Source organism: Gossypium arboreum, chromosome 1, assembly GCF_025698485.1.
Source record: "Gossypium arboreum isolate Shixiya-1 chromosome 1, ASM2569848v2, whole genome shotgun sequence".
Taxonomy (NCBI): domain Eukaryota; kingdom Viridiplantae; phylum Streptophyta; class Magnoliopsida; order Malvales; family Malvaceae; genus Gossypium; species Gossypium arboreum.
Window position 1 is genome coordinate 50,416,471 of NC_069070.1, and position 8,515 is coordinate 50,424,985.

An 8,515-nucleotide genomic window follows, 5' to 3' on the forward strand; every position below is an offset into this window, starting at 1 on the left:
TTCAATAGCTGAAATTAGTTAGTCGATCGGGAATGTTGCTCAAACATTCGACTTTCAATGCATAAACATACCTTATTCTTTGGGCATTTCGGCGTACCAATTGAATTCATTACCAAAACAACCTCCCTCACCCAAGCTTCTTGAATACAAGGATATAACCGTGCCAATGCCGGTCTTGGATAGACGACTATACGAATGCCTTGGTCTTAGCCGGATGGCCCTTTCAATTGCCTTGGTCTTAAGGATATAATTTCAACAATAACGTCTTGGGACTTAGCCGGATATCATTCAATTGCTCATGCACACAACATCAATAATCATTAGACATTCATATTTCATTTTCGTTACTAACTCAAACACTATAATCACTAGCATAATCGCCGGGACTTAGGGGTATCATTCAAATACTCATACACAATAAATCAATAATCAATACAATCCATATTTCATTTCACATAATTCAAGTAGGGTCCTTCTTGAGGACTTACCTCGGATGTTGTCGAGCGGCTTTCTGACTTTGATCCTTTTCCCCCTTGTCCAATTGTGGCCAAAAGCTCTTGAGCTAATTCAAACAAATTTAATTTATTAATACCTCATTATGCTGCTTATGGCGAATATGACAAGGGTTTAAATGGTCATATGGCCACCCTTTAACGACACAATGGTCATGCACATTTTACTACATCAAGCAATTCAAACAATCCATTCAAGCATCAAGGAAAAGCTAAGGCCATCAATGGCTACTTAAGGCCGAACATACATTCAATTTGAGGCCAATTATACATAACACCACACAAACACATGCATTTTACTAGTTAATGCTTTACATTTGTGGCTCCATACTTATAATACATCATCAAGCACTCATATGGCCGATTATCTTAGTCATTTGCACCAAATCAACAATAAATTCAAGATTTCCCATCATAGGTATTCTAAATGTACCAATTTCAAAACATTCTTAACATTTTCTTCTTTAAACAAACATATTCATCACTTCTTCATAAAAAAATCATGTGCAAACAATATATACATATATGTGCATGGTTTCAAGGTGTCCATAGCCATCAAAACACAAATTTTAACTAACATGCAAAAGCATAACCATGCTCATGAATGCATCATGGCGAATACATCACAATCATGCCCTTTTCCTTCAATCATGGTTAAACAAAAAGAAAACTCAAGTCTTACTCAAGATGGCTACAAAGAAATTTCAAGGTAGACAATCCATCATTGCATGCATCATCCAAGCTTCACACTTAGCATGCAATGGCTTTATCCAATATCAACTTTGACCAAATACCACTTCCGCATAACAAGGATTTGAACCATGCTAACATGAACATCAAGTTGGCAACAAAACATGCATGAATCTCATGACACAACCTCATACCTTAATCTTGGTGCAAGTTTAGCCAAATCTCCTTCTAGATCTCTTCTAAACAAATAAAATGAAGCAAAAATCTCTTCCCCTTAGTTTTGGCTCAAAGAAAGGATGAACAAATTTTTTTTCTTCCTTCAACTCCAGGCAATGGGGAGATACCACACTCCCACAATTTTTTTCATTCTTTTCTTACCCATTTATTTGTTTATTATTTCTCCTAATGCCCAACAAAACATGTTTCATGACATGTTTAGCCCATATTCTTGGTCATGGCGGGACCACCTAAAAAAATTTGACATGTCCATTGTTTTGCATGCATGCTTTAATTAGTCATCACATTTCCTATCGTCTTTCAAAGTTCACTACTAAGTCCTTTCTAGTGAAATTCACCTTTATAACACTAAATCAATCATCAAAAATGTCATACATGAGCATACACATATTATAGGCATCAAAATAAATTTTAAATTATTTTTATCCTCGGTTTTAGTCCAAACCACATTCGACTAGGGTCAATTTTGGTTCACAACTCTCCCCATTAAAAATTTCGTCCCAAAAAATCTTATCTTCAAAATTTCGGTCCAAAACAATGGTTGCGGCATTTACGGTACAAAAGCCTCGTATGCCATATTAAACTTGATTGAAAAATTTGTTTGGAATTCAACCAACCAAATCTTTTCCCGAACCACTAAACTCGAGGCGCAACATCTCAACATATCCTCAATATCGAATTATCCGCCGATTGACCATCGGTTTGGGGGTGAAAAGCGGCTGAAATGCAACTTGGTACCCAAAGCTTCTTGCCTTTTTCCAAAATCGAGGTAAATCTGGATCTCTATCCCGATGGAAATAGGCACCGTGCAATCTCCTCGAAAATACAATTGGCTAATTTGTCCATTGAAAAATCCTGCGTCGGGGACAAAGTAGCCACTTAGTCAATCTATCTACACCCAAACGCATCCTTCTTACTAAACAATGGCGTTCGGATACAAAGTCCATTGTGACTCGATCCCATTTCCACTCGGGTATCGTGATTGGGTGAAATGATTACAGAAGGCTTGATGTTCACTTTCACTTGTTGGCGATTAAACATCTAAAACAAAGTCGGAGATGTCTCGTTTCATACCATACCCCAAAGCAAGCGTTTCAAATCGTTGTACATCTTCCGTACTCCCAGTGGATTGCCATTCGGCTACAATGGGCTTCATTCAATTATCGAAATGAGTTCGAATTCTTTGGAACACACAGACGACTTTGAACCTCAAACAATAGTCATCATCGATTTGAAACTCAGAGTCCTTGTTGGAACACACTGGCCGTTTGTAGCCAACTCGTTAATGACTTTAAGGCTTCGAAATTTGATGTGTCAATAATGGTTTGGCTTTCAATTCAGCCACTAACACCTTGTCGGATCGAGGAACAAGTGCACATTCATCGCTTTAAGTGAATAACGATTCTGACTCAAGGCATCATAACCACATTACGCCTTTAGGGTGATAGTCAATGACCGACTCATAATCCTTTATGATTCGAGCCAACGTCTTTGTAGATTTAAGTCTCTTTGGGTCATCAAATATTTGAACTTTTGTGATCCAAGTACACATGGCACTTCTCACCAAATAAGTAATGTCGTCAAATCTTTAAGCGAATCGATGGCGGCTAATTAGGATCATGGGTGGGATAATTTTCTCGTGTGGCTTTAATTGCCTCGGCGCGCAAGCCACAACTCGACCTTCTTGCATCAATACACAACTAACCCAAGTGAGGGCATCACTAGATGACAAACTCTTTCTTGGGATTCAGGTTGCACTAAATTAGAACTTCGATCAAATAAGTTTTTAGTTGATCGAAACTTTTACATTTCTCCGTCCATTCGAACTTAACATCCTTTAGAGTAAGCATCATCGGTATTATCGTTGAAAACCTTTACAAATAAATGGTAATAATCATAAAGCTCCATAAAGCTATCCTTCTGGAGGCTTCCAATTAAGTATGGCTAAAATTTTATTTGGAATTGAACTCGAATAGATCTGAGATACCACATGATAACTCTCTTAACGAGAACTCACACTTGAACTTAGCATGTAATTGCTTATCCGTAAAATTTATTTCTTAACCTCGGTGTTGACATGTTAGTCTCATTTCTTGAATAGACCAAGATGTCATCAATGAACCGACTGAATCGATCCAAATATAGTGCGAAGATCATTCATTAAATCCATAAATACCGCGAGGGCATTAGTAAGCCAGCATCACTAGAACTCATAGTGACCATATCTAGTTAAAGGCGGGTCTTGAGTGTGAATCTCGGTTCGCAATTGATAATTAGATCTCAAATCTATTTTAGACAACAGAGGCTCCTTGATTGATCGAACAAGTCATCGACACGTAGTAAGGTATTTGTTCTTTATAAATCGCTTTATTAAAGTGGCGATGTCATCTACTGACCTCATGGTTCCATCCTTCTTTTCACAAACAATACATTTTAGGCGAACAACTCGGTAAAGCAAAACCTCTATCCACCAATTCTTTGCGAGGCTTTCAACTCCTTTAATTAATTTGGTGCCATACGATGCAGAGCTATCGAAATTGGGTGGTACCGGTACCAATTCGATGCCAAATTCTATTTCGAGCAATTGGTAAACTGGCAATTCTTGGAAAACATCAAGGTATTCACAAACCAGACGCAGTTAGGTTTTTTGATTCCTTGTCTTCGAGCACATGCTCGCATGAGTCGCCCGTACCCTTTTCTTACATATTCCGGGCCAACATGCGATATTACAGTGGCAACCCTTAAAGTCCGTAGACTCAGCCCGATTATCTTGTTATTTTACCTCAAATCGATAGTCTTGCTTTTGCAATTTACAACCGCATGCATGGCAACCAATCAAACCAAGAATAACGTCGAATTCATCGAGCGGCAAAAGCATCAAGTCCGGGAAAACAAGAACCTCGGAACACTAGGGGACTTTTCTTGCACTTTGTTGACAAAGCGTAATGACCAAGGGTTTGACACTGAATTACAAACTCGATAGACTCAATAGGCAAAGTCTTCTTTGGATGCTAAGGTTTCACATATATGAATGAGTAGAACGGGTCAATCAAAGCAATCACATTAGTATTGAAAAGAGTGAAAGTGCAGTGACATGCAGGAGGCGGCATCCTCGGCGTCGCGTGTGATCCTGGGAGCAGGAGCCTCGGATCGATGGTAGCATCTCTAGATCCTCTCGTAGCCACTAACATTGCCCACATTCTAGGTGGCCTACCTCGGCGATGGTAGCACGGGTTTCCACTTTGACTTACATTTTGTTCAAGCATCCTCGGGCAATCCTTTAAAGTGGTCGGCCGATCCTTGCTATAGCAGGGCGATCCAGACCAACACTCCGAATGCCATTTGCCACATCTGGACACTCACCCTCTCTGGCGATCATTTCCTGCTGGCGATCAAAGTGATTATGGTGGTCACGATCGGCGTCCTCGTCTAGGCCTCTGGGCCGCTCACATCATCTAAATCTCTTGATGCTTGTTGAAGAGACTTTCAGGACCTCTTCGAATTCTCGGACTTCCTCTTTCTAGCTCTGGCTCGCTCAACAAGTACTCTGAACTCTGTCTCGAGAATGCCAGAACATCCTTATATCATCATTCAGCCCATCCTCGGCGTTTACACATAATAGCTTGGACGAAATCATTCTCGCGCGTCTTAAGCCTCACAAATTTTCGTTAAATGATGATGGCGACATAGAACCTTGCTTAAGATCAAGAATTCCCTTCGCTTTTGGTCGATGAATCTCGATATACTTTTTGAACTCGGTTTGAAAGAACTCCCAAGTCACTTGCTCTCTAGGCACCACAGTCGAGTACTCCCACCAATAGTAGGACTCATGTAGAGAGATGGTACACTTTAAGCACTCATCGGGTGCAAGATAGCTCATCGAGCACGGATAGTGTTGTCCAACAAAATTCAGCTCGCTCGGCATCATCATCATCCATAGCTTTAAATTCGGTGATGTTTCGAATCCTATCGAATGGGGGCTTACTTGACCTATATTTGGTCGATTCTGGAATGTGTGAAGTCTTGAGGTTGTATTTAGAATGGAGGGAGTTGTGGAGCAATGATGTTAATTGTATTGGTTAAACCATTCATTCATCCACTATAAAAACTTGCTTAGCCTCATCATTGGATTATGATTTGAGAGTCCGATTGCTGTCCCCTTGGCGCGCCACCTCTCCACATCATCGACTTCTCCTCGGTTGGGATCGGGATCCATTACTATAAACAAACACAAGTCAAATTGTAAAATCACCACTATCGATTCATCATTTAATGGCATGTATAGCTAGACCCCAAACACATCACGGTAGTCCTAGAATGGACTAAGCTGTGGCTCTGATACCAATGAAATATAACACCCGAACGAGACCATCATGGATTAGGGACACGAGGGATTAACAAGCCAAGTCCACATTTTTGCCCCCAATTGACATTTCAGTCAGATTTGGAAAACTGCGTCCATCGCCTTAAAATCATATCTCGAGTTTCAAAACTTCGGAAACTGGTTTTATAAATTTTCCTGAATTTAGACTCATATATCCATCCATGGACTTATTTCTAGAATTTTTGTCAGGCCAATTGGTACAGTTTTTAGTTAAAGTCACCCATATTCAGGATCATTGCTCTGACCTTGGCGTTACAACTTGAATATCTCTACATCTTTGGGCTTTATCTGGTGCGTTTCTTTCTAATGAAACTAGACTTAATATGGAATCTGTACATAGGCACGACTCCTAATTCTTTCTGGATAATTTATAAAATTTTAAAGTTGCAACAGGGGACCCAGCCGTTCTGCCCTGTCTCAATAGCTTTAATATCTCTTAACAAGTAACTCCTACATGAGCCGTTTCTTCCATATGACTCATCAAGGTTCATTCATAGCTCATTCACTATTTAATACCATTCCTACAAATTTTGGTGATTTTCACATTCACGTCACTGCAGCTGGCAGCATCTATTTTAAGGTAGGTCTTACCTGGTTTGTAGTCTCCATGAACCAACTAGTCTTGCCATACATAGGTTCACATATGATCATTTAACCATACCAATGGCTGATCATGTGACCAACATTCCCATTCAATCCATAATCACATCATGACACCATATATATATATATATACAAACATAAAATAGTCTAAGTTTGTACTTCACTTTTCTGAGCCATTTTAGCATGGCCGTACACATACATCACAACATATTTAAACCAACAAGGGTGGTCTCTATACATGCCATTTCAAAGTTAGACCAAATTTATACCAAAATGGAGGCTTTGATAGTGTGGATGACTTGACTTTAATGATCGAATCCGTTGCTATCGAGCACAATCTATAAAGCAGAGAGCCAAAACAGCAGGGTAGCATTTTTATGCTTAGTAAGTCTCAAGGAATAAAATCAGCTTTAATTAAAGCAATACATTCACATGGCTAATGCATCATTTCATTAATACACATTCACATAATCATTCTTACTTCACACTTCATCATTATATACTTTCAGGTATCAACCAATTCAATACACGAATTAGTTAGTCGATCGGCGAATGTTGCTCAAACATGTCGACTTTCCAATGCGTATAAACATACCTTATTCTTTGGGCTTTTCGGCGTACCAATTGAATTCATTACAGCAACCAACTCACCTCCAGCCCAGCTTCTTGAATACAACGGATATAACCACTGCGAATGCCTTGGTCTTAGCGGATAAGCGCGACTTGCGAATGCCTTGGTCTTAGCTTAGATGTAGCACACAATTGCCTTGGGTCTTAACGGATATAATTTCCAACAATAACGTCTTGGGACTTAGCGGATATCATTCAATTGCTCATGCACATACATCAATAATCATTAGACATTCATATTTCATTTTAGTTTACTAAACTCAAACACAAATATAATCACTAGCATAATGCCTTGGGACTTAGCAGGGTATCATTCAAATACTCATACATAAATCAATAATCAATACACATCCATATTTCATTTCACATAATTCAAGTAGGGTCACTTCTTGAGGACTTACCTCGGATGTTGTCGAGCGGCTTTTCTGACTATTCGATCACTTTCCTTCCCTTGTCCAATTGTGGCCTGTAAGCTCTTGAGCTAATTCAAACAAATTTAATTTATTAATACCTCATTATGCTAGCTTATGGAGAATATGACAAGGTTTAAATGGTCATATACCCTTTAACAATTACACAATGGTCATGCACATTTATACTACATCAAGCAATTCAATACAATCCATTCAAGCATCAAGGAAAAGCTAAGGCCATCAATGACTACTTAAGAACATACATCAATTTGAGGCCAATTATACAACACCACACAAAACAGCATGCATTTTACTAGTTAATGCTTTACATATGTGGCTCCATACTTATAATACATCATCAAGCACTCATATGGCGATTATACTTAGTCATACTTGCACCAAATCAACAATAAATTCCAAGATTTCCACATCATAGGTATTCTAGGCGATGTACTTGCAATTTCACAAACATTCTTCAACATTTTCTTCTTTAAACAAACATATTCATCACTTACTTCATAACCAAAACATCATGTGCAAACATATATATACATATATGTGCATGGCGAATTCAAAGTGTCCATAGCCATCAAAACACAAATTTTAACTAACATGCAAGAAGCATGAACCATGCTCATGAATGCATCATGGCGAATACATCACAATCATGCCTTTTCAACTTCAATCATGGTTAAACAAAAAAAAAGTCTTACTCAAGATGGCTACAAAGAAATTTCAAGAGTAGACAATCCATCATTGCATGCATCATCGTCAAGCTTCACACTTAGCATGCAATGGCTTTATATCAACTTTGACCAAATACCACTTCCATAGCATAACAAGGTTTGAACCATGGCTAACATGAACATCAAGTTGGCAACTAAAACATGCATGAATCTCATGACACAACCTCATACATACCTTAATCTTGGTGCAAGTTTAGCCAAATCTCCTTCTAGATCTCTTCTAAACAAATAAACAAAAATCTCTTCTTCGTTTTGGCTCGAAAGGATGAACAAATTTTTTCTTTCTTCCTTTACAACTCA